Below are 27,679 nucleotides of genomic sequence, written 5' to 3' on the forward strand. Positions count from 1 at the left end.
TTGGAGATTTCTCAAAGAACGTATAACAGAACTACCATTAGATTTAGTAATCCCATTACTGGGTATATATCCAAAAGAAGACAAATCGTTCTACCAAAGGGACACTTGTACTTGCATGTTCACTGCAGCACTATTCACAATAGCAAAGACATAGAACCAACCTAAGTGCCCATCAGCGAAGGGTTGGATAAAGGAAATGTGGTACATATATACCATGGAATACTACACAGTCATAAAATAGAACAAAATCGCCTGGCCAACATGGTGAAACCCCATCTCAACTAAACAAACAAACAAGCAAACAAACAAACAAAAAAATTAGCTTGGCATGGTGGCAGGTGCCTGTAATCCCAGCTACTCAGGAGGCTGAGGCAGGAGAATCACTTGAACCTGGGAGGCAGAGGTTGCAGTGAGCCGAGATCGTGCCATTGCACTCCGGCCTGGGTGACAAGAGCGTGACTCTGTCTCAAAAAAAAAAAAAAGGAACAAAATTGTGTTATTTGCAGCAACATGGATGGAGCTGGAGGCCATTATCCTAAGCAAATTAATGCAGGAACAGAAAACCAAACACCACATATTCTCACTTATAAGTGGGAGCTAAACATTGAGAACTCACGAACATAAAGGTGGCAACAATAGATACTGGAGACTATTAGAGAGTTGAGGAGGGGTTGAAAAACTAACAGTTGGGTACTATTCTGTATCTGTGTGACAGGATCATTTGTACCCCCAACCCCAGCATCATACAATATAATCAGGGAACAAACTTGCACGTGTACCTCCTGAGTCTAAAATAAAAGTTGGAGCTGGGCGTGGTGGCTCACGCCTGTAATCCTGGCACTTTGGGAGGATGAAAAGGTGGATCACTTGAGTCCAGGAGTTTGAGACCAGCCTACATAACACTGGCGAAACTCTGTCTCTACAAAAAAATACAAAAAACTTAGCTGGGCCTGGTGGGCGCACCGGTAGTCCCAGCTAGTACTGAGGCTGAGTTGGGAGGATCACTTGAGCCCAGGAGGTGGAGGTTGCAGTAAGTTGAGGTTGCAGTAAGTTAAGGTTGCACCACTGCACTGCAGCCTGGTTGACAGAGTGAGACTCTGACTCAAAAAAAAAAAAAGTTGAAAAAACAAAAAAGATTCCTTGTGCTTTGCTTCTGCATCCTTTCCCCACTATTTCCCCCAGTCCCTGGAAACCACTGATCTTTCCATTGTCTCTTTTGCCTTTTCAGATGTCATATAGTTGGAATTATATAATATGTAGCTTTTTCAGACTAGCTTCTTTTAATTAGCAATGTGCATTTAAGCTTCCTCTTCCATGATTTTTTATGGCTTGATAGCTTATTTTTATTGCTGAATTTCATTGTATGGATATGCCACAGTTTATTCATTCATCTACCAAAAGACTTCTTGGTTACTTCCAATTTTTGACAACTATGAATACATTTGCTATAAACATTCATGTGCAGTTCTTTTGTGTGTGGGCATAAGTTTTTAACTCATTTTGATTTTAGCCATTCTAATAGGTATGTGGTGGTATCTCGTTTTTGTTTTAATCTGCAAATTTGTAATAGCATATGACGTGGAACATTTTTTTATATGCTTACTTGCCATCTGCATATCTTCTTTGCAGAGGTGTCTGTTCAGATCTTTTACTCTCTTTCTAATTGGATTGTTTGTTTTTTAATGTTGAGTTTTAAGAGTTCTTTGTATATCCTGGGTAACAGTCCTTTCTCAGATATGTCCTTTGCAAATATTTTTTCTGCCTGTGCCTCATCTTTTCATCATCTTAATGAAGTTTTTCACAGAGCAGAAATTTTTTATTGTAATGGAATCTAACATCAATGTTTTCTTCTAGAAGTTTTATAGTTTTCCATTTAGGTTTGTGATTCATTCTAAGTTAATTTTTGTGTAGTATAAGGTTAGATTCTATATTCATTTTTTGCATGTGGATGTCTAATTTTTCCAGTATCATTTATTGAAAATACTATCCTTTCCCCAGTGAATTAACTTTGCTTCGTCAAAGATCAGTTGACAATACTGTGTGGGAATTTTTCCAGATTCTCCATCTGTTCCTCTGCTCTATTTGTCTGTTCTTTCACCAATACCACATTGTCTTGATTACTGTGGTTTGTAGTAACTCTTGAGGAAGTACAGTGTCAGTCCTCTGACTTTGTTCTTCTTCAATATTTTGTTGGTTATTCTGGGTCTTTTGCCTCCCAATGCAAACTTCAGAATCAGTTTGTTGTTCACCACAAAGTAACTTTCTGGGCTACTTTATTGAAATTGCATTGAATCTGTAGATCAACTTGGGAAGAACTGATATTTTAACAACATTGAGTCTTCTTATCCATGAACATGGAATATCTCTTCATTTATTTGTGATCTACTTTGATTTCTTTCATTAGAGTTTTGTAGTTTTCTTCATATACACATGAAATCTTACAGATATTTTGTTAAATTTATACATAAATATTTTATATCTTTTATTTGCTATTTAATGTTGTTCTGAGTGTAAAAATTAAAATGCAAATTTTACCATTCATCTCATATCATGCAATTCCAGTTTTAAGTGCAAACATAAAACATTTAATTCATATGTAGAATCACCAGAATTACACAGTGGAAAATCTGTACAGAATGTATGTCCATGAAAACAGCCCAGCTGATAAATGAGAAGTGGTGGAGATACAGGCAGTACAGCTGATCACAGAAGGATGCTAGCTAACTAGAGAATAAAGAATACTTCAGCTGGAAAGGAAATAATGTTGATCTCTAGTTCAAGAAACTAGGTCCCAAATGAAAAGTGGCCAGGGTCACACAGGTAAAGACTGATGAGAACCTCTCTTACCATCCAAGCAGCATTGTTGAAATTCACTATGTAATATTAGTTCAGGTTTCTTATATACTGGATTTCAGGTCTGCTGACATTCAAAGTTTTATTGAGCTTGACTAGATACTTCTGGGAATATTCAGATGTACACACTGTGAGTCCAAGTAGAATCCCAAAGCAGTTACGACTGTCACAGATGTAGCAATACCTTTGGCCCCAAAACTCGTTGAAGGAGAGACTAAATTAGAACTAGTCCCACTGACATGTTTTTAATATTATGCATTGATTCTGCTGGGAAATAAAAGAGGCATCTTCCTTCATGGGGGAGAAAAGTGACTGGTGTGTATGTGTTCTTGGCAGGAGTTTTTGCCATCTGAGCCAGGCTCAGTTGGGGAGAACATCAGATTCAGAAGAGACCTGAAAGATAAACTCATTCAGTGGCTTTTAAACTGTGTTCTAGGGATCTACACACATTTCATTACATTTATTTTATTATTTGAAAAACTAAGCTAAAAAATGCTTACTACTCAGATATGTTACAGATCAAAGCTTGACACGGTGGAAATCACAGATCATGATAATCTTCAAATGTCTCATGAGGAAATGCTATACATGGTAACTTATGAAATAGGTATACTACTTTTATCTGTGCTATGTATTAGGGAGCCATACAAGACTTCATTTTATGAAAGGATTCCCTTGTACAAAAGTTAAGTTTGAAAATCACTGATCTATTCATCCCCCTCCAAATAAGCCTCTAAGAACTGTTGATAGATTCATAATACATGTCTAATAAAATTTCAGTCATCATTATTTCCAACAGACAGAGAAATTGAGGCCTAGGTTGACTAAATGACTTGCCCAACACATCCAGATATTTAGCAGCAAAGCCAGAATTTTACCTGTGTCTTGACTCCTAGAGCATTTTTCTTTTTACTCTATTGCAATTGCCTCCAGGTTCCATCCCCAACAAATAGCTAAAATATTAAGTCTTCCAGGCATAGGCTGTATTTACTGTCCCTTTGATCTATCCTTTTCTTAGTCCTGGGAGCCAGGAGGGAAAAAGAGAGAGAAAGGTGGGGGGGGGGGGGGGAGAGAGAGAGAGAGAGAGAGAGAGAGAGATCTCACCAGAGGACTCACCAAGATGTTCTTATTTTGACATCTTTAACACTTGGGACAAAAAAGTGACAATCCTACTTTTAAATGTTTATCCCATTTTCCTTATAAAAACACTTACATGTGGCAGACCATGGATCCCAAATTTTGATCAGAAATGTGATCTTTCTTTCAGAGATCCCAAAGATAGCCAATTATTTAGAGCCTAGAGGAGAGGTAAGAACCCACAGCTACCATGAATGAATAAATGATGAGTTCTGACCATCGTTCTCCAACTTTACAAACTGTGGCACTACACACAAATTTAAGACATCCACAAGCCCCACTTTTGAAAACTTTACAGTCACTTATGCAGCCTGTTCTGAAAATACTTTCAAACCGTTCCTTCTCCCTCCTTCTCCCATCCTCTATATATTGATATATTCTTGTCCATGCCTATCTTTCTAGTCTTTGAACACCTCCAAATTCAGGCTTAGAGCAACAAATGAGTAAATGGGGAAAAAATTAAATCCCCAAACCGCTTTACAAAGGCTTAAATGTATGATTAGAATATTATTATAATATCTATATGGCAAATAATAGGAACTCAATAAATACTTGAATTAATAAATTTGTTTTACATATTTTTATGGAATATTTCTTATTTTCTGCCTACAAGTTAGAGTGAGTGTTGAAAAGCACACAGATTGATAAAATGAATAACTCAGTAAGCAAAGCTGCCTTTATAGGGAGGTTCGGCCCATGTCCTGCAACACTAGGCTACTTGCTGGTGGGCTTTAGTGATGGTGATGAGTGATTTACCTGAATTCAGCCATCTTTAACCTACTCCCCCTTGTGGTTAGTGTGAGACATTTTAAGGTGGCTGATGTGGCTTTCACTCCTTTAGCACTATGTTCTGACCTAGAGATACAATAATTCACGGGCAAAACCAAACTCAAAACCAAAACATTTTAAGAGTGGACTAGACTAATGTGAATGCAGGAAGACCTAAAGAGCCAGGCCCTTTTCTCTTGATCTCTTTCTTTCCTAAGCAGCTCCTTCACCTTCATCAAGACTCAGCTCAGGACCAACCTCTTCCAGAAAGTTTGTTCTGGTTTCTTGATCTGTGAGTTTGAGGCCCAACTTGTGACTGCCTCTATCAAAGAGCCTATCACTCTGTGTCTCTGCTCACTAGTCCTTAGTCCCCAGTGGACTGTGAACAACTGGAGGTGGGGGCAGGAACTGTGTCTTGCATTTCTTTATTCCAAAATGTCTTCTTTTGCCAGCTATGGAGTAGATGTTCAATAAATGTTTGTTGAAATAAATAAGTGGTTCTTGCCACTAAAAACTTTAGACAATTGGTATAATATCTCAGGTTGTAATTTTCTCATTTATAATCTTAGGGATTTAGGACTTTAAGTCCCTAAAGAGTCTGTGTGTCTGGAATTACATTTATTATCAAAATATTCTGTAAGAATTGGTCTCCCCTTTTGACTTTCAAGTTCTTTTTTTTTTTTTTTGAGATGGAGTCTCGCTCTGTCACCTAGGCTGGAGTGCAGTGGCGCGATCTCGGCTCACTGCAACCTCCACCTCCTGAGTTCATGCCATTCTCCTGCCTCAGCCTCCCGAGTAACTGGGACTACAGGTGCCCGCCACCACCACGTTGGGCTAATTTTTTGTATTTTTAGTAGAGACAGAGTTTCGCCGTGTTAGCCAGGATAGTCTTGATCTCCTGACCTCGTGATCCACCTGCCTTGGCTTCCCAAAGTGCTGGGATTACAGGCGTGAGCCACCGCACCCGGCCTTGACTTTCAAGTTCTTTTATTTGGGGACTTTTGAATCTTTTTGACTCTATGGAATTGTATGTCATGGTATGTTAATATTGGTGGGAATGGAAATAGCCCAGTAGTTACTAGCAAAGATGGCATTGAAGAGATTTCTTTATAAGTAATTGTCTGAATGATTATTTTCCAAAGAAAATCATCTATTCCATACAGACCTCAAATAAGTTTTTATTTACATTTTTTATTTCATTTCAAGACATACCAGCTTATGGAGAGGTCTAGAAGTATTTCCTCCTCTTGGCTTGGAGTTCCCAACATATTAAGTTTTAATAATATTTGACTCAGGACCACAAAGCATTATTTAGCAAATATACAGTTTGTGTTCAAGACATTTGAGGAAAATAAAAACGTGAAGAAAAAATTACTAAGCTTCCCCCAACATGGTTTAAATTTCTATGTTGATTCAATGAGTAAACATTGAAAAATGTATATGACTGTGAATCTAAGAATAGTGATACTTAATACAGACTCTGCCATAAAACAAAACTTTGTCCAGGCTTTTCTCAAAAAGATAATGGATAACAAGTGTTGACAAGGGTGTGGAGAAAGAGGAATGTTTGTACACTGTTGGTGGGAATGTAGATGGATGCAGCAAGTATGGAGGTTTCTAAGGAAATCAAAAGAAAAACTACGAAACTACCGCATGACCTGGCAATCTCCCTTCCGGGCATATACCCAAAGGAAATGAAATCACCACCTCATAAAGATAGCTGCACCTTCATGTTGATTGAGGCGTTACTCACAATAGACAAGATATGGAAACAACCAAAGCATCTGTCAACTGATGAATGGATAAACTGTGATATATATAGTATGATGGAATACTATTCAGCCTTAAAAAAGATTCTGTCATTTGAGACAACATGGATGAATGGAGAGGACATTATGCTAAGTGAAGTAAACCAGACCACAGGAAGAAAAATACTGCATGATCTCACTTATATATGAAATCTTTTAAAACATTGAATAAATAGAAATGGAGAGTATAATGGCAATTGGAGTGGGAGGATGGGGGAAATGGGCAGATGTAGGCTAAAGGGGACAAAGTTGCAGTTATATAGGATGAATTAATCTAGAGATCTTAGGAATAGCATGAGGAAGACAGCTAAAAATATTACATACTGGAAATTTGCTAAGAGAGATTTTTGGTACTTTTACCACACACACAAAAGTGAGTATGTGAGAGGATGGATGTGTTAGTTCACTTGACTATAGTAATCACTTCATCATATATGTGTATATCAAAACATCATGCTATACATCTTAAATATATACAATAAAGAAAGTGTTCAAACTGCCTAAGATCTAGAAGACATCAGAGAGGATTGTATACAAGTCTGGCAGTGAGGCAAAGTGAGAATTCATTGTCTTATCCCATGTCTCTGTTTTGTTTCTGTGAGAATTTGGGTCTATTGGAGGCAGAGAGGGTGGTGTGCTCTAAGGATACTGACAGCTGGAACTTTCGTTCTTCTAAAGTAGGAAGCACTCAGAAGTGGGAATGCTTGCAGGAGACAGTCCTGTCAGAACTGAGGTAAAAATTTTTCAAATTAAAAAAAATTTTTTGGAGGCCGTGGAAAGAAATTGATACTTTTAATGAAATAAGTTAGGACAGGAGGAATCTGCAACTGGTCAGAAAATAGAATTTTAAGTAAAGGGAAGAAAAATAAATGTTGTAGATATCAGGATGTTTGTTGTTAAGCAATATTTTTTGGGTGTGTTTGTGTTGTTGTTTTTTGAGCCTTACTGCTAGTTTGTAAAGAGGGACTTTTTGATTACAAAGAAAACTGCAGGCCAGGCATGGTGGCTCATGCCTGTAATCCCAGCGCTTTTGGAGGCGGAGGTGGGCGGATCAACTGAGGTCAAGAGTTCAAGACAAGCCTGACCAACATGGAGAAATCCCATCTCTACTAAAAAATACAATATTAGCCGGGTGTGGTGGCACATGCTGTAGTCCCAGCTACTTGGGAGGTTGAGGCAGGAGAATTGCTTGAACCCGGGAGGCGGAGGTTGACGTGAGCCGAGATCACGCCATTGCACTCCAGTCTGGGCAACAAAAGCAAAACTCCATCTCAAAAAAAGAAAAAGAAAACTGTAGTTTGAAATGTAAAATGACCCCATAATGAGGCCTGTATTTGCCTCTACTGCAGTCTTTTCAGGAATGTAGGCACAGGTTAATCTGTATATAAAGGATTATGTTAGCCTCTGAGAGACTCTGGGAAAGGATTGTCCTGTTAAAGTCATAAAGGCTCTTCTTTTCCTTCAAAGGGTATTTTTTTTTCTATGTAGAAAATCTACCAGAAAACCTTACAAAATGTCTAAGGATGGCAAAAAGAGTTATCTCAGATCTTCTATTCGTGTTTGGGAATTCTGATGAACTGAATTCATGTTTTTGTTTATTTGTTTGTTTTGTTTTAAATTTTTGTGAGTACATCATACATCTATATATTTATAGGGCACATGAAATATTTTGATATAGGCATGCAATGCATAATAATCACATCAGGGTAAATAGGGTATCCATCATCTCAAGCATTTATCCTTCTTTGTGTTTCAAACAATCCAATTATAGTCTTTTAGTTATTTTTAAATGTACAATAAATTATTGTTGATTGTAGTCACTCTGTCATGCTATCAAATACTAAATTTTATTCATTCTATCTAATTATATTTTTGTACACATTAACCATTCCCACTTACTCCTCACCCCCACTGCCAAACTATCCTTTTCAGTCTCTGGTAACCATCGTTCTATTATCTCCATGAGTTCAATTGTTTTTATTTTTAAATCCCACAGATAAGTAAGAACATGCAAAATTTGTCTTTCTGTGCCTGGCTTATTTCACTTAACATAATGACCTCCAGTTCCATCCACGTTGTTGCAAATGACAGGATATTATTCTTTTAATAACTGAATAGCACTCCATTGTGTACATGTACATTTTCTTTCTCCATTCATATGTTGATGGATGCTTAGGTTGCTTTCAAATTTTAGGTATTGTAAACAGTGCTGCAACAAACATAGAAGTGCAGACATCTCTTTGATACACTGATTTCTTTTCTTTTGGGTATATACCTAGCAGTGGGATTGCTAGATCATATGGTAGCTCTATTTTTGGTTTTCTGAGGAACCTCCAAACTGTTCTCCGTGGTGGTTGTACTAATTTACATTCCCACCAGCAGTGTACAAGGGTTGCCTTTTGTCCACAACCTTGCCAGCATTTGTTATTGCCTGTCTTTGGACATAAGCCATTTTAACTTCCGTGAGATGATATCTCATTGTAGTTTCGATTTGCATTTCTCTGTTAATCAGTGATGTTGAGCACCTTTTCATATGCCTGTTTGTCATTTGTATGTCTTCTTTTGAGAAATGTCTATTCAGATCTTTTGCCCATTTTAGAATAGGAGGATTATTGGAGTTTTTCCCTATAGAGTTGTTTGAGTTCCCTATATATTCTGGGTATTAATCCTTTGTCAGATGGGTAACTTGCAAATATTTTCTCCCATGCTATGGGCTGTCTCTTCACTTTGTTGATTGTTTCCTTTGCTGTGCAGAAGCTTTTTAGCTTGATGTGATTCCATTTACCCATTTTTGCTTTGGTTGCCTATGCTCATGGGGCATTATTCAAGAAATCGTTGTCCAGTCCAATGTCCAGGAGAGTTTCTCCAATGTTCTTTTTTTTTTTTTTTTGTAGTTTCATAGTTTTAGGTCTTATATGTAAGTCTGTAACCCATTTTTATTTGATTTTTGTATATTGTGAGAGATAGGGGTCTAGTTTCATTCTTCTGCATCTGGATATTCAGTTCTCCCAGCACTGTTTTTTGGAGAGACTGTCTTTTCCCCAGTGTATGTTCTTGGCACCTTTGTCAAAAATGAGTTCACTGAGGTATATAGATTTGTTTCTGAATTCTCTATTCTGATCCTTTGGTCTATGTGTCTGTTTTTATGCCAGTCAGTACCATGCTGTTTTGGTTTCCACAGTTCTTTAGTATTATTTGAGGTCAGGTACTGTGATTGCTCCAGTTTTGTTTATTTTGCTCAGGATAGCTTTGGCTATTCTGGGTCTTTTGTGGTTCCATATAAATTTTAGGATTATTTTTTCTATTTCTTTGAAGAATGTCATTGGTATTTTGATAGGGGTTGCACTGAATCTGAAGAATGCTTTGGATATATGGACATTTTAATAATATTGATTCTTGCACTCTATGAACATGAAATATCTTTTCATTTTTTGTATATTTTCTTCAACTTCTTTTATCAGTGTTTCATAGTTTTCATTGTAGAGCTCTTTCACTTCTTTGGTGAGGCTAATTCTTAGTTTTTTTTTGTAGTTACTGTAAATGGGATTATTTTCTTAATTTTTTTTCAGATTGTTTGCTGTTGGCATATAGAAATGCTACTAATTTTTGTATGTTGATTTTTTAATCCTGAAACTTCGCCGAATTTATCAGTTTGAATAGTTTTTTTGTGTGGAGTCTTTAGATTTTTCCAAATATAAGATTATATCATCTACAAACAAGAATAATTTGACTTCTTCCTTCCCAATTTGGATGCCCTTTATATCTTTCTCTTGTTTGATTTCTCTAGTTAGTACTTCCAGTACTATGCTGAATAACAGTGGTGAAAGTAGTCATCCTTGTCATGTTACAGATCCTAGAGGAAAAGTTTTCATTTTTGCTTCATTCAATATGATACTAGCTGTGGTTCTGTCATATTTAGCTTTTATTGTGTTGAAGTATGTTCCTTTATACCAGTTTTTTGAAGGTTTTATTAATAATGAAGAGATGCTAAATTTTATCAAATGCTTTTTCAGTATCAATTGAAATGATCATGTAATTTTTGTCTTTCAGTCTGTTGATATGATGTATCACATTCATTAATTTGTGTATGTTGAACCGTCCTTCCATCCCTGGGATAAATTCAATTCAGTCATGATGAATGATCTTTTTAATGTGTTGTTGAATTCAGTTTGCTAGTATTTTGTTGAGGATTTTTGCATCAATGATCATCAGGGATTTGGCCTATGTTTTTTTTTTGATGTGTCTTTGTCTGGTTTGGTATTATGGTAATACTGGCTTCATAGAATGAATTTGGAAGTATTCCCTCTTCTATTATTCAGAGTAGTTTCAGTAGAATTGGTGTTAGTTCTTTTTTAAATGTTTGATAAGGTTATCATGTTGTTTCTGAGCTCTAACAAATAATATAAGATTGTTTACTTTGTGACAACAAAAATTTGTTTTGCTAGGAATGCATATGCATTCCCATTTTTTACGCCTGCTCCTAGAAAAATAACTGTGTATTCATATAGCAGGGCCACTGGACTTTAAAAAAAAAATAGGAAAAACAGGCATAACTTTATTTTTAATTTGTGGGGCACTATTAATAAACCCAGTACATTTGTAGCACTACAATGATGTTGAAGCAGGAAATTTCCCTGACTCCTCTGTGGGCAAGAATTGGCAAAAGCTGACTGCTTCAGCACCAGCAGGGGCAAGTTCTACTCACTCAAACCCACAGCACTTAACCTCTTGCTGAAGGGAGCATGCAGGTGAGGAGGTGCACGAGCTGGGGAGAGTGTTTTGGGGTGCCAACAGGAACAAACTTTGTACCAGTCCTGTGGCAATGTTTTGGGGGGTGTCCATGACCCCTGAAGCCCCAGAAGGAGTGTTACAGTCAGTGCTCTTTTAGCTTTGCCATCCATGGACAGCTTAAGTGTTTACAGCTCAGCAGAGAGTCAGTGTGACTGCCTTTTGCACCCACACCTGGGTTCTTATCTGGCATCCAGGAAGGATGTTGCATAAATGAATTTGAAGGATAGTCAATATGGGGGATTTTATTGCCGATGAAGGTGGCTCTCAGCAGAAAGGGGAGCTGAAAAGAGGACAGACTGGGGGAAGGTAAGCTTCCTCTGGAGTCTGGCTGGGGATGGCCAAACTCCTCTCCAAAGCTGTGCCATCAAGCTGTCCCTCTGAAGTCAAGCTGCTTCTCTCCAACTGTAGTTTCTGACATCCAGCTGCATCTCCTCTTCTCCTCTCTCTGCTGGCTGAGCTTGGGGTTTTTATGGGCACATGATGGGGGGCAAGGGGGTCATGGGTGGTTTTGGAAAAGGCAACATTCAAGTGGGAAAACAGGGATGTGTGTTCTCACTTTGGGCCACAGTTCCAGGCTTGAAGGTGAGGCCCTGACTGGGGACCTGCCCTCTTCTGCCCAGAATTTTCCTGTCTCCTGTCCCTATCAATGTGAAAATTGGTTTTGATCTAAAATGATTAAATATTAGTTAACGGAATCAAAAGTTTTTTATTGCTAGAAAGACTTAAAAACTAGATCCCCCATTGATCTATTTTTAGGCTTTGTGGTAACAGGGCCTGGCACCTAAGGGACATTCAATAAATATTTGTTGACTCATGATTGACAAGTATCAATTTTGAGGCTAAAATGAAAAGTCCACTTAGAGTATAAGAAGTTTATATAACTTAACCACTGTAATGATTTTAGCTGAAGTTTTCTTCGTTATTCCTTCATTTGGATTTCCTGACCTCTGAAAAGTGGAGGACAATTTTATGTTAACAAAATTATCTCTAGGCCAGGCATGATGGTTCATGCCTGTAATCCCAGCACTTTGAGGCCAAGCCAGGAGGATTACTTGAGCCCAGGAGTTTGAGAACAGCCTGGGCAATATAGCAAGATCCTCTCTCCACAAAAAAAAATTTTTTTTTTAATTAGCTGGGTATGGTGGCACATGCTTATAGTCCCAGCTATGCAGGAGGCTAAGGTAGGAGGATCACCTGAGCCTGGAGGACAAGGCTGCAGTGAGCTGTGATCTCTCCACTGCACTGCAGCCTGAGTGACAGAACAAGACCCTGTCACCAAAAAAAAAAAAAAAGAAGAAAGAAAATAAAACCTTTAAAATAATGTGATGTCTGGGATTAGCTTCAAAATAATGAACAAGATGGGCTATAAGTTCACCATTGTTGAAGCTGAGTGATTCATACACGAGGGTGCGTTATATTATCCTCTCTACACACACACATATATATATATATATGAAGTTTTATATATATATGTATATAACTTTTCAATACGTAAAGTTAAAAAAAGGATTTATAAGATTGAAATGTAGTTCCTGTGTCTTTCCCAAACATTTATTTCTCATTCTGGGTCCCTTACTGAAAAGACAAATGAGGTTGGGGAAAGCATTTCCAGGCTCCAAAAATTTGATAGTATTGCTTATCTCCCTAATCCTAGGCCTCCTCTTTAGAAGCTTCTGGACAGGAATGAAGGCTTTTGGAAGCTTCCCAAGACTTATGGTTGAACAGCCTACTTTAGTTTCCATTACCTTCTTTTCTGGGTGGAGAAAAAAGCCCTTTAGGTTCAACAATTTACAAGGATGTGACAGGGGAGGTGGTTTTGCATTGAGAAAGAGATAAGGGCAGCATTTCTTCCCTGAGAAAGGAGTTGCAAGGTGCTGTTGCCTCAGAGCACACTCCGGACAACTGAAACCAGCTATTGCTGACTGGGTTGGCTTTTAATTGATTATTTTGGTACTTGTGTTGGCAATTTTCCCTTTTCCTCAGTCTTTGAAAAAAAAGCAAACACATCTGTTATGTAACTACTAGAAGAAACACGAGGTTCTTAGCAACTGACCTAGTGTACCTTGACGGAATTGTATTATGTTTTGTGGGCATGGACTGCCATATAATTTGTGAGTCTTTTTTGATCACTTGGGTTTTGCTGGTAATATTTCAACAAAGGGGAGGAGATATTCGGGGCTGTCTTTGCTCTTGCCTTGTGAGATGTTCTCACCCTGCTCCAGTATAATTGAGCCAATATGAGTTTTAATCTTTTTTTCCTCATTAAGAAATGCTCAAATTTATATATAGAACACTGAAATCCAATATATATTTAAGAAGTTATCTCTAGGCAGTATAAAAGAAACCAAATACATTTGTAACACTACAATGATGTAAAAATTTGTTTTGTTTGACTTAAAATGATTAAATATTGGTTAAAAGAGTCAATACTTTTTTATTGCTAGAAAGACTTAAAAAAACAAACCCTGGAGATTATTCTATCTGAAAGTTCTTATTTATGCAATAGAAGTTACTGATGCCCAGAAAAGCAATGTGACTTGTCTACTATCACAGATCCCTTTGAGAAAACTTTTTTTTTTTTTTGCTTTTGCTCTCTCTGAAAAGCAGTTTTACAGGGCCTGACAAAAAAATTCACTCAGCACAGCCATAGTTCAAAAGTTAGTGAGCCATAGGAGCTATGGCAGAGTAGAAAAATGAATTTGCTATCATCTGCTGTTTTGTTTTATGCAAGACACATACCATGGAACCTCCAGCTTTAGGGTTCTCAGGGAGACAATGTAATGTAATGTTTCTATTACAGGAAAAAATAGAGAAAGCTCAGCCATAAAGGTTCCAGTTCAAAAATTCAGTTAATGTGCATTTGGGAAATCAAAATATCCTTCTCATATTCAAAGAAAATAATTGCTGTTAAAGTCAATTTGGGGGAAGTCTGCTTTTAATAACACTCTCTTTAGAGAATAGTCACTCAAAAATTGAGAAAATAGATTCAGCTTCAAGTCAAATATTCTCTATGCACTATACTGATAAGACAGAAATTGGGGGCAGGGGGAGTCTTTTAGAAAAGAATCAGTAAATGGAGAATATATTTACCAAGTGAAATGCATCTAACATTTTATTTCTCCTGAAAGAATATTTATAAGAATTAACTTTCCTCTGTGTATGAAGTGTATATTATTTATAGCTATTTAAAGCTACTAAAAGAAAATTGCAAAAGGTAATTTAAAAGTGTTTACTTTCTCTTAACCTTTTTCATTTTGACTTATTCCAACCATTGCCACCATACATAGAACCTTTCCCATTCTAAAGGAGACAGAGACCACTTTGTAGAACAAAAGTGGCTTTAACTACTTATCTTGTGGTCTTGGGAGAGTGGAAAAAAGAGGTGGGAGGGGAGGAAAGTAAGGAGGGCAGAAGAAAGGACTCCTTTCTAACAAATCTTTTAAGAGCAATATTCTTAGAAATATTTAACTCCTATAAACTTTGCCTCACATATTTGCCAAGTGCTTAAAAAAAAAAAAAAGAGAGAGTAGAGGAGACAGTAATAATAGTGGGCTATAAAGGTGGAAGGAAGACAACAAAGATAACTCCAGGAAAGGAACAATGCCTGTGCACTGACCCTGGGGAAGGAAGCAGGGGCATATACGTCTGGACCCTTGAGTTGCGAAGCACTTGACCTTCAGTTTCTCTGTGGACGATGTAAAATAAAGAGCATCCCCCTCTTTTTATTTTAATTCCAGTTAACCTAAGTGCATGAAACTTGACAACTGGATCATCTTTCCCCTTAGTGCTAATGAGAAATTTTGAACGGAGTAATTTCAAGTGTATGAGCCGGATTATCTATCAAAATGATTTCCTGAAAAAATTGGATAGTGATATACTGTGGATATTATTTATACATAATACTATTGACATACTGTAGATATTATTTTAAAGGGCCTCAGACCTTTTCTTTGGACATGATCCACTGTCGAGACCATCCTGGCTAATACGGTGAAACCCCGTCTCTACTAAAAATACAAAAACTAGCCGGGCGAGGTGGCGGGCGCCTGTAGTCCCAGCTACTCGGGAGGCTGAGGCAGGAGAATGGCGGAAACCCGGGAGGCGGAGCTTGCAGTGAGCTGAGATCTGGCCACTGCACTCCAGTCCGGGCGACAGAGCGAGACTCCGCCTCAAAAAAAAAAAAAAAAAAAAAAAAAAAAAGAAATACATTTTATATCACAACACACATATGCATACATGTAAATCTAAATTACTGAAATGGAAGTTTCATTTAAAAAATACTTTCCCGGCTGGGCGTGGTGGCTGACACCTGTAATCCCAGCACTTTGGGAGGCCGAGGCGGGCGGATCACCTGTTGGGAGTTCAAAACCAGCCTGACCAACATGGAGAAGCTCCATCTCTACTAAAAATACAAAAACTAGCCAGGCGAGGTGGCACATGCCTGTAATCCCAGCTACTTGGGAGGCTGAGGCAGGAGAATCCCTTGAACCCAGGAGGCGGAGGTTGCAGTGAGCTGAGATCATGCCGTTGCACTCCAGCCTGGGCAACAAGAACAGAACTCCATCTCAAAAAAACAAAAAAACAAAAACATAAACATAAGCAAACAAAAAATCGAACAAAAAATACGTTTCCTTACTAGGCATGATGCATTCTGATATTTTTCCATTTCACTGTATTATTATTATTTTTAATTCTGGGTTCTAATCCATTAAATTGATTTTACCACCTACGAAAGAATTGAGACTCAGAGTATGAGTCAGAATCACAAACATAAACAAATCAGGGTGCTGGTTGTACTCGAGAATAATATGAAATTCAAGTATATTTTATTTGAAACAAACAAGTCTGGTAAAATCCAGAAGTTATCAAATTTGTGTTTTGTTTGTCATAATGTAAAACTTCAAATTTTTCAGAATCAGGTATTCTTCCAATTAGTATGTGGCTTATGCTGGTAAAAGACGATTTGGCAGCAAAACTCTTTTAAATATTAGACATTTTGCAATGAGAAGAATAGTGACTTCTCAGTTCTGGGGGCTCTTAGCATAAAGTTGGGGCCTTAGATAAGACAGAAAATCTTCTAAATAGAGAATTGCAAGAAGGAACTTACAACAATCTGGAGATAGAAAAGGGTTCTTAAAAATTGCAAAATACTAACTAACACATTGCACACTTACCATTGAATGTAGCTTTCCACAGGATAATGAATGCTTCCAAGAATTTCGCAAAGTGTCTTAAAGTTTTGTGTTCCAATGCCCTGCTCAATAAATGCAGGATTCCCCTCTGTGTTATTCCTTCAATCATTAAAAATATATTTGTTAAACATGCATAATATGTCCAGAGATGCAGAAAGCAATAAAATTTAAAAAGCTGTCCTCAGGGCTCCTACAATTAGTTAGAAGGGATAAAAGATGAGCAAAAATATCCTAAAATGGATGCTCATCCCCAGTAAGCGGGGAGCTCCCCCTATTTCTTTTCTCTTGCCACAGTAACTCAATTCCTTTGATTACTTGCTACTTCTTTATTAGACAGCTCTGGTTGTTTTTACATTGAATGGTTCCTTCAGTGACATCAGTCCAAATTCTATTTCTGTCCTTGGTGGCCATATAGTTAAAAAAGAAACACATTTAGAGTAAACTCCACTTTACCAGATTGACATCAAGAGGTGAGACACATTCCTAAGACCCCATGAAAATCTGAGCGGGACACACCCACTGGCATCCCAGTTTGAGAAACGGCAACTCCTGGACTGAATCTTAAAGCAGAATCAGAACCAAAGACTATTTTAGTTGACAGAGACCCTTCAAAGATATTTAGCTAACTTCTATAATTCTTTAAATAGGAAAATGAGTTTGCAACCTAATCCACTAAAATATTTTCTAGGAGACGTGATTCTGATTTCATCAAGGACATCAGTGGGAAAATAGGATTCACTTTTCAGAAGTTTAATTAAGTCAACTTTGCTGCAACAAATTTTTTTTTTTTACCCTTGAGGCGGATATTTCATATGGTTTAGCCTCAAAAGTAACCTTAAACATAAGGCTCTGGGCTTTTTGATGAAGAATTTGTGTGTGTAATATCCCCAAGTGAGCTGAAGTTAAGAAGAACTAGTATGAACAACTAATAAATTGTAGTACAGGCTACAATTTATGTAGTACATAGCTTTTTCAAGCTACGGATTATTATTGTTATTATACTATAGTCACAGTTTACAATGCATGTTCACAAACCTGCTCTTTTTAAGCCTTACAATAATCTTTGAAGTAGGTTTTCTAAACCTTTCTTTCGCAAAAGGAAACTAAGAAAGAATTCCTCTTACACTCATAGCAAATGAGAACTGGAATAGTATAAGTATTTTCTAGTTTAACCCCTTGATTTCGTAGAACCCGAGGCATATAAGGGTTAAGCAATGTGGTAGATTTAAGACTAGAACTCAGGAATAAGACTCTCAGGAGACCTCTTTGCTCGATATTCTGCACATATTTGCCAGAATCCTGTGGGAGTAATCTGTAAATCTCATCAGATTCCTCTAAACATTTATAAATTGGACCATGTTATACCTCGTGTTATGCAAATTTGTTTCCTCACTTGGCTATAACTTGGACATCTTTCTATGTTGATACCTATGTTGCGATCTCATTGTTATTTTTGAAGGGTGAATTAATTGGTACTCAGTAAGTATGCTCCAACTCAGTGATACCTATTATTTGTGCCAGTGTCAGTCTTGACTTGTCTGTGCCTGTGCCATATTAGCTATTAAATATTTTGAAGAATGATTCCTAGTCCTTTCTCTGTATTCCAAAACAGAGCAGCTGTATCTCTCAAATCTTGAATGTAACCCACCATGTTTCTCAACAAACCTAAAGCTCAGCAAAAGCTAGAACTATGTGATAAGCATGCAGATCTTCACAATGCAAGGCAGACGATCTGGTATTCTGAGAACAAGACTGAGGTCTTTCTGTAGATGCCTAGGCCATGTGTGGAAGTTGACACTTGGCAATAACAGGTAACTTTTGTTATTTTACTTTCCACAAGAGTTCTGACTGTTAGAGAACCTTCCATGGGTATTCTAATCATTTCTGCTCTTATGGGCAAATTTAAAGACATTGTAATCTTTAATGATAGTCTCTGAGAGGTAAGAAAGCAGGATTTCTTCCTCCGTACCATCTTGAGTCACAATTGCACATGCACAAACAGTTGAGCAGAATATCCTTTGATGAAGTCACCAAAATGGCTGAAAAGGGCAATGATTTGATTGATGGCAAAATCAGATATTTGCCATTTGATGGTAGAATTGGATAAGGAAATATTTTGGAATCTCCTCTCAATTTTCTCATCAAGTATAGTTTTGACAGAATGTAGAATGTAAAGTGGTTTTTTTTTTTTACTCCTAACTTCAAGATAGAAAACTTTCACCACCCTTGTGAATTCCTAATGAATTCGGTATTACTAAGTTTCATGTGTTGCCAACATTTATGCCTTTCTGAAAAATAAGCAACTCCATGGCGTTTTAATTTAGATATTTGTGATTTTGACTCATGTGTCTGTCAAAATGACAGTTACAGTGCCACTTTGGGCTATTGAGATTTGCAGTGTGTTGGAAAATCGAACTTCTTCCTTTGCAGTAAATGTGAAACCATAATTGATGTGAGTTCCTTTGTTTTTTCCCTGTCATCATCAACTAACCCCCAAAATAATAATAATGTAATCATGAGGAGTACTGTGGGAAAGTGTCTGGTCAGCCTGGTTGAGCAATGAATGAAGGTGATAGTGATGATGGGGGGTGTAGTTGTTTTTTCCAGGGAGTCAAGCTTTTTAGATCTCTGACAAATGGAATTACTCTTTTTTTTTCATTTACACATTGGCTTACAGCATAATACCTGGTGCCATTTAATGGAACCTATTGCCCAATCTAAACAAATTTACTTTAATAATCCACTTATTTCTGTAATCATGATGTATTCAACTTATGGGCTAGAAGAAATAGAAGAAGAAACAAATACATTTTGAAAGTCTAAAAGCTCCTATTATCATGTTATCAAGGCATAACTTGATAGGGCCTAAAAGCCCTATTTTTGCTTTATCAAGGCAAACTTTAAATGAAAATAAAACTTATACTCATCTTAAAACAGAAAACATTCTGCTCATGGTAAGACACAGAGCAGTGTGAATTACACATACGCATGATGACATCAGAAGTAGCCAACAAACATGCTCCGATTTGAATTAATGTAGGACCAACTCTCAATGTGTTCTCATTCAAACTTCAGCATACTGCACCAGTCTATGTGATTTAGTTTAGGTTTTCTTATTTTAGGTACTTTTATGAAAATGACAGATGTTGCTTTTATCCCCTTCCTCTCCTGCCCCTCACCCAACATGCACACAATTGAATTATGTAATTGTGTATTATTGTCAAATGACAGTCTATTTCTGGAGGTTTGGTTACACTACCCTCAATTTTCTAGTGTACCAACAAGCCTATTGACAACATCTACATATTTGCTCTTAGATATTCCTTCTTTGATCTAAGGAACTGAATCCTGTTTAAATGAAAGCAAACACCCCTCAAAGGGGTAATGTTTAAAGATTGCATCAGTCATTAACACCATAGCATAAATTGTGGAATTCAGGTAATTAGCATTTATTACAGGGTTTGAGGGCCTGTGTCAGGTCCAGTGACAGTAAAGACATGCCCTTGAGGAGCTTTCGACTTTTGTCATTATTTCATTTGGTAATGTTGGACAAGTTGATTCACTTTTGGGCTGAAGTTTGTCATCTGTGAATTGAAGGGACTGGATTAGAGTAATGGCTTTTTAAATATCTGGGGATTTCCAGGCTCTCCCTCTGGAAAGAAAAGGGGTTGAAACCAGTGTAGCTCTTGGTTCACTTATTTATACCTTAGGCCTTTTTGAAACTTTTTTTTTTTTGGAGAAAGAGATTTTCAGATAAAATATTAAAAATGAACAGTTCTGGAAATAACCCTACTGGATGATTTTCAAGATTTTTTAAAAAATTGTTGCATTCAACATTCTGTAATTTGACCCTATTTTCTCTATTCACAATAGGATAACCTCCTAAGAGGACATTTTCACTGAGAAGAGAGAAATCCAGTAGGGCACTCTCTGGGGGTTTCTTGACATTGGTCAGACAAAGACCTAAAGTGTTTAGGGCTGTGTGTGCCAGTGTGGATGTGCAGGAGGTTGCACCCAAGCTCAGCTTGACAATTTATCAAATTTGCCAAAGGTTAGACCTGGGGCTCACCAGAGCCTGGGCCACCAACTTTGTGAGAAAAAATTTCCCTCTGAGGAACTTAATTTCCACCAATTCTTCCACTTCAGAAATGTCATTTCTCTTTAAGAAGTGCATTTCCTGCTACTTTTCAGAAAGAAGTTTGGGGCTTCAATAATTCCACTGGCTACATTTCAGCAGGCAAAATGTAGCTTAAAAATATACATAGGAAAAAGGAACTTTCAACACAAAAATCTCATCTGATATGGAGAAACTTTAAATACAAACCATATTATGCCTTTGGCTCTTTTCCTCCAGCCTCAACTTGGAATATTTTCTGGAATTGTTCCAAAAAAACTCTCTTAACAATGTCGAAAAAAATGTTAGGACACTCTTTCAACAGTCCTTTAAAATATTAGGAAGTGCAGAAATCACTAACTGATTTGAACTGACCAAAACAGAGAAGGGCTTGTTGCTTGGCATTATTTTTATGATGCTCAGATAAAATCTCTTCTTGGATTGATAATATAAATGGAAAAGATTGAAAGCTATCTGGAATCTTTTTATTGGGGGTCATAGGGTTTGAGGCTTGAGAAAAGCCCCACACTTCCTTAACTTCCCACCATTAAACTCTGAACTTTAGGACCGAAATAAAATCCGCGGGGCAAATTTACAAGGGCCTCAGAATGGCTATCCTAGTGGGGGAAAACACAAGGGAAGAGAGTTGAACCTGGGAATCTTAGCATCTTCATGTTGGTCCTGACTGCAACAGCATGTATGGTTGGGGATCTGAGATACAGTCTCTACATTCCAGAGAAAAGAGGAATATCAGTAAAGTAGGAAGATGTCCCAGAGACTGGAGAGATGTAGCCAAGTAGAAGTAAGTAAACACTGATAGTTAGCTTGAGGACTAAGGTAGAGGTAAAATGGAATTGTCCATGCCGAACCCTCAACGATCTTTGAAACTACTCAGCCTTTTAAGTGACTTCTGGTCAAGAAGAAGCCTGAATTTTCGTAGTATGGCAGGTGTAGACTTTATTACGTGCCATTGTCCCTGAGACAGCTTTTTATTGAAAGAGGAGGAATTTTAAAATATATCAAGTGTATTAATCCATTTTCACACTGATGATAAAGGCATACCTAAAACTGGGTAATTAATACAGGAAAAAGGGATTAATGAACTTACAGTTCCACATGGCTGGGGAGGCCTCACAATCATGGCAGAAGGCAAGGAGAAGCAAGTCACATCTTACATGTGAGGCAGCAGACAAGAGAGAGCTTGTGCAGGGAACTCCTCTTTCTAAAACCATCGGATCTCGTGAGACTTATTCACTATCATGAGAACAGCACGGGAAAGACCTGCCCCTATGATTCAATTACTTCTCACCGGGTCCCTCCTACAACACTTGGGAATTCAACATGAGATTTGGGTGGGGACACAGTCAAACCATATCATCAGAATAATACAGATGCCCAGTGAGTTCTAATGATAAATATTTTCCTCCAGCTAGGAGGATCAGAACAAGTGTGAGGTACTTGACTAGAGCCATGGGTTGGGCACTAAGAAAAAGTCTTGCTTCACACACCAGACTACCCAGATGAGGACTGGTCTTTCTCTGATCTTTGTAGTCCTTCTTGGAAAGGTATCATTCATAGTGACAGTATCTAACTTGGCTCAGACTTGGTCCTCAGTGAGGCAGTATTTATAAAACGAGTTTATTGCTAGTTGGTAAAGATGTTCAGAGGATGTACTCTGTGCCAAATGTTGTTTGCTTGGGTTTTTTTTGGTAAGTCCAAGGTAGGCCTTTGAGTGTCACTTCTTTCTATCAGTTCTCTCTCTCTTTCTTCCTTCCTTCCTTCCTTCCTTCCTTCCTTCCTTCCTTCCTTCCTTCCTTCTTTCTTTCTTTCTTTCTTTCTTTCTTTCTTTCTTTCTTTCTTTCTTTCTTTCTTTCTTTCTTTCTTTCTTTCTTGTTTTTGGGGGAGTTTCACTCTTGTTGCCTACGCTGGAGTGCAATGGCAGGATCTTGGCTTACTGCAACCTCTGTTCAAGCGATTCTCCTGCCTCAGCCTCCCAAGTAGCTGGGATTACAGGCATGAGCCACCACACCTGGCTAATTTTGTGTTTTTAGTAGAGATGGGGTTTCTCCATGTTGGTCAGGCTGATCTCGAACTCCCGCCCTCAGGTGATCTGCCCGTCTTGGCCTCCCAAAGTGTAGGGATTTAGGCGTGAGCCAGCATGCCCAGTCGGTTTTCTTTCTTTATTAATTTTCTGCATATGAAGGTGTAGAGTGTGATGTTTTCTATATACTTTGAATTTCTAAAAAAAAGGCTTTTTTATATAAAAAAGTCAAACCACAGTATATTTGTGTTTTTAAAATAATACAATACTTTCTGTTAAATTGATTATATTATGTATTGCACAATACTATTTTATAATTCTGCTGACTCCTAGTAATGGATCTACAACCCTGTGTTGAAAGAAGACTGTGTTCTTATGAAGAACCAAAACGATAGAATCTCATACAATGGGCCTGTACCTCCAAGTACATTATCAGTGACTTCTGATTTTTGTGGTATCTGTAGTCAGTGAAACTACAAAGTGAGATCATTTGGAACTTAGGGGAGGCTAGATAAGAGAGAAAGCAAAACTTCAAAATATGAGACTGTTTTGGTCAAGACCAAGGGACCATGAACTATTCGGGACTCAGAAGGAAAAAAGGGGAACTTGAAAGTGACTATAATAAATAGACCCCAATCTGCTGTTCCAAGATTGGCTTCTACTTAATGGGAAAATTGTGGTTCCCCAAAGTAAAGACAATAAATTTGATTAAGGTATCTGCCTGGAAAAGGGAGTGTACTCTGACCTCTGGGAGAGGGTTTTGCCTCACCACATCCCATGTGTACACTGGATGAGTAATATTTATTATTGAGCCATGTGATGGAACGACGAACAAAGGTTGTCTATCCTGTGTCTATCACTGCAATTGCTCCTCTTGTAAATGTGATATATTGCTGGCCACCCTCAGCTGTTTTTGAAGGAGAAACAAATGCTATTTTGTAAATAGAGCTTAGGACCCCTGGACATGTACTAGGACAGCTTATCAAACATATTGCATGTTCACTCTCGTGCTCAGTTGCAGAAGGATCTCCCAGCACTTCCTTTGCCATGGGGCTATGCTTTGATTGGCTGTGAATGATGTCATCACACTGTTTACTTTTTTTAGTGAAGGCAAAGATCTGAATGTGATATGCATGTGCACACGTTAAGTAATGGGAGAAACTCTACCCATAGATTTCGAGCCATGTCGTACTCATTTACTATGAGCCTATGATGTGACAACTCGGTAAAACACAAATCAATTGTGTGTCCTTTGGTGATTTACAACTTTTGGAAGTTTCTGTTTGTCTTGGACGCTTCCTCTTGGACTATCTTTGTAAGTTTAGTATTTGGGTCCTACTGTTAACTAACTGTTTTTTTCTGCAAACATAGGGTAATCTGCTAGGCACAATTTGAAATGAAATTTACAGATAAAATTCTGCCTTGACAAAATTTTAAGACAAATAGGCTTTGTTTATCATTGACAGTTGAATTGACAGGTCTTTTCAGCTCATTTATACAAAGCAGAACATGTCTAGGAGAAAAGATATTTGACTAGGTGGTATAAGAAAATTATTAATGCATTTTTGAGCTTACAGAAGACTAGAGTCCTCTCTGGCATTTCTAGGGAGGTAGGAAAATGTTCAGTGTTAAGGTTCAAAAATAACTGATTAAACCATAGAATTGAACGTATGCAATACTGGTCAGCGGATGTCATGGAATAGACCAACAAATTTTCAGGAGGGATGAATCCTACCAAAATGTCTTCAAAGTTTTGTTTTATTTTTTCTAAGTATGATTTCATCCTGCTCTATGCCAGGTATATTTCAGAAATTTGGGTTGCACAGTTAAAATCAGAATAATAATATTTTTACAATTACTTTTATTATAGTTTGAAGGTACAATGTCCAATAAAAAGCTAAGGACTCTAGGTAAATAAAAACTAGGCTTAAGAACCCAAGAGGGCATCCTGAGGCAATGTCAGTTTTGGACATTTAAGGCTTTCATATCCTCATTAATCCATCCACACGATAAGCCTAACAAATATTTGTTGATGCTGATGAGGGCTATTTCACATGATTTCAGCATATTCATTAGAAGCATCTACATACCAAAACATTCCTCGAAGTTGATTCTTGATTCATTGACAACTTTGGCTGGTACCACGGGATTTCCAGAAGTTGCATTGTTCTTTCTGGGCATTCAGCGTAACTCATTCACTTGAAACTGCTTTCCTGGACAAAATGTGTTTCTAGGTCTAAGGTGAGAGATAAATAAATAAATAAATAAATAAAAGAATGAAATGTGTTATGCTTTTATTATAGCACACTGATTTTCTAAAAGGCTAAATTACATTATATAGATAGATATAATTTTGGGTTCTCATTGGAATGTGTATTTGTCTAGAACCTATTAAACTTCTTTAAAAGATTTGTAGGCACTATCCAAAAATTCTCTAAAATATTTAAAATCTTGAACTTAGATAAAATTGTTGTAAAATTTATTTAAAGTTAGGAAGTTCTGTAAGGGGTTGTAAATTGCCAGCCTGCTCTGTGCTTTGTAGAATCACGGCTTGAACAGGGCCACGAGGACTTCAGGATGATCTATGACCCATAGCATCCACTCTGTTGTCAGACACTGCCTATGATGCAGAACTTACCTTTCATGATAAGCCTTCCACCTTTATATGTCTTTCAGAGGAAATTTATTTGCTTGGCCTTGAGTTACAGGTTTAACTTTTCTGGGTCTCAGTTTTTTCACTTGTCAAGGTGTTCAGTCATTTTTGAATTTCTACTATGGGTCAAGCAATCCCAAATCCCAGATATTTTCTTGTGGGGGCTGGAGGAGGACCAAGGCAGGGTATATATAAGCAGAAAAATGAAATGAAATAATGTGCACAGAAGTTTTAGGCATTAGGAAAAAAAGTTAGCTTTTCCAGGGGAAAGGCTGGGACATTAACAGTTATGAAGACACTATGGTGAGCCATTTAATAAGGTTCAAGGAATTCTGAGGACCCTGAAGAGCACTGGGAACATCACTATTTGATTCTTTAGCAGCTCCTTCCCCTCCAAGCTCATGAAACTGATTTTCCTTAAAAACAGGTTAGTGGCTCTGTTCTCTGGATCAGGATTTCACCCTAGGTTCTCCCATCCACTCCCTCCGGAGTCCCCTAGACTGTACATGCCCATGAAGGCAGGGACCCCATCTATTTAGTTCATCTTTCATCCATATCACCAAACCGAAACCTGACATGGAGATCCCAATAAGTATTTGCCGAATAAAAAAATACATGGACCATATCCAGAAGGTAAAGGGGAGCTACTACAGGAAGTTACACAAAATAGTGACATGCTTTTCTCTTCCCTCATTAGGCCACCTGGAAGCATAATTCTGGTAGCAATGGGGACGTGGGTCAAAGGGTACTTGAGGTAAGGAGGCCTTGTAGGATGGTATTGCAATAATTCAAGTAAGGAGTGATAAGCAGGTGAAATAGGGTGATTCCAAGGATACTGGGGTTAGCCTTGATGGCTTACTGGCCATCTGTATCATTTGGATAAGCATCTTGTCATTGACAATTGAAAATATCCTAACAAAAACAGCTGGAGCTATCCATTTGGTAGTCGCCAGCCAATGGGTGACTGCTAAAGCCAGGGATGTTACAGAGACTGCCTGGGAAAGGTAGGTTGAGAATGGAGTTCTGTGCACTTTACATTTGTGATTGCATTCAATTCTGAATTCTAGCCTATGACCCAAGAGGCCCTAAAGCATCAAGGCACATCTTCTTCCACTTAGTTTGAAGGTTATTGTGTGGAATGAGTGAGATAATGTAATGTGCTTAGCACATAGTATTCAATAAAGGTTACCTGGCATGATTATGAATAATTTCATATATAATTTATAGCTAATGATGGAAATACACCAACATATGTGCTTATTTAATTTTTCTTCTGCTCGCTTTAATTTGCCCCTCACTTCCAAGCAGAACGTTCCTCCTCCCTCCTCTCTTTCTATCTGCCAGGGACAACTTAACTATTAGACACAATGGACCTGGTGCTTAGGCTCACAGCACTTTTAGGAGCACACAAAAATGTTTTTATTTCTTTCAAAATCAGAAGAAAAAGATGAACTTTCAGGTTGAAGAAAATATTTTTATACATGATGTAAGTGTATTCATCTTCATTCCAATGCAGTAGTAAAATAGAAATTTCAATTTTTTTTTCATGGAGAAAGAAGCCCACAAAAGTCAGGATGCAGCCCTGTTGCCTTTCCCCTTTGAGTTGCTGTTTTTCTTTCTTTGTTATTCTCTCCATCTTCATCTCCTCCTTGCCTTCAACCCACTCTTTACTGTTGTAATTCCTAGTATTCTTCTACTTCTAGCATTATTTGGCCTATATCTATTTGACTCCTTCATATTAAGTGAAAAAATAAAATAACATAAAAACTAGCATTTTCCTTGCATTGGTTTTCCTTTCCTGTGTCTTTAATTCCTCAGGTTATCAGCTTTCAGAGTGAAGACACATAATCCCTGTTAGAGTGGAAGACTTAAAATCGAGTTTGAGACACACCTTCTGAAACTGCAGCCTCTTGGGAGCCTGATTACCAGTGAAGAGTGTTGCTGCTTTGCATTTTTCACACTTGAACACAGTGAAGAAGATGAACATTAATTAGGATTATAATGCCACGAAGGCTTACTGTGCTGTGAGAACTCACAAGAAAGAAAATGCCATTTCTTTTTTTTGGATGCAATTCTGAGTGTCGTGTATGTATTAGTTCTTGGGCCCAAGTCAAGTTACTTTAGGGGTGATATACAATCTGTTATTTTTAGATCATATTGGGTAAGGGTGTAGCCTATTATTTTAGGATAGTAAGAGAAGATAAGTTTGTCTAATTTTAGATGATCAAGTTTCCTAATATGAATCTTCCTTTAGAAAGTATTTTTGAAATGTTATCGTTTATAGTTCAAGCTTATGAAGAACTTAATGTTGGGAGTACTTCT

The 27,679-nt window shown here is 37.6% G+C and overlaps 2 long non-coding RNA genes across 2 annotated transcripts in view; one reads left to right on the plus strand and one right to left on the minus strand.

Moving 5' to 3' along the window:
* The window catches only part of LOC117077446, a 32,905-nt gene extending 5,239 nt beyond the window's left edge, over window positions 1-27,666 (plus strand). The window contains exons 2-3 of the long non-coding RNA XR_004434770.1: window positions 26,055-26,111; window positions 27,176-27,666. This is a non-coding gene — a long non-coding RNA (uncharacterized LOC117077446). The remainder of the gene's footprint in view (window positions 1-26,054; window positions 26,112-27,175) is intronic.
* Window positions 3,698-27,679, minus strand: part of LOC117077443 — a 34,542-nt gene continuing 10,560 nt past the window's right edge. Inside the window, exons 2-3 of the long non-coding RNA XR_004434767.1 lie at window positions 24,795-24,940; window positions 3,698-3,873 (exon numbers count right to left, since the gene is read on the minus strand). This is a non-coding gene — a long non-coding RNA (uncharacterized LOC117077443). The remainder of the gene's footprint in view (window positions 3,874-24,794; window positions 24,941-27,679) is intronic.

This window comes from Trachypithecus francoisi, unplaced genomic scaffold, assembly GCF_009764315.1.
Source record: "Trachypithecus francoisi isolate TF-2019V2 unplaced genomic scaffold, Tfra_2.0 Lachesis_group0, whole genome shotgun sequence".
In the NCBI taxonomy this organism is placed as follows: domain Eukaryota; kingdom Metazoa; phylum Chordata; class Mammalia; order Primates; family Cercopithecidae; genus Trachypithecus; species Trachypithecus francoisi.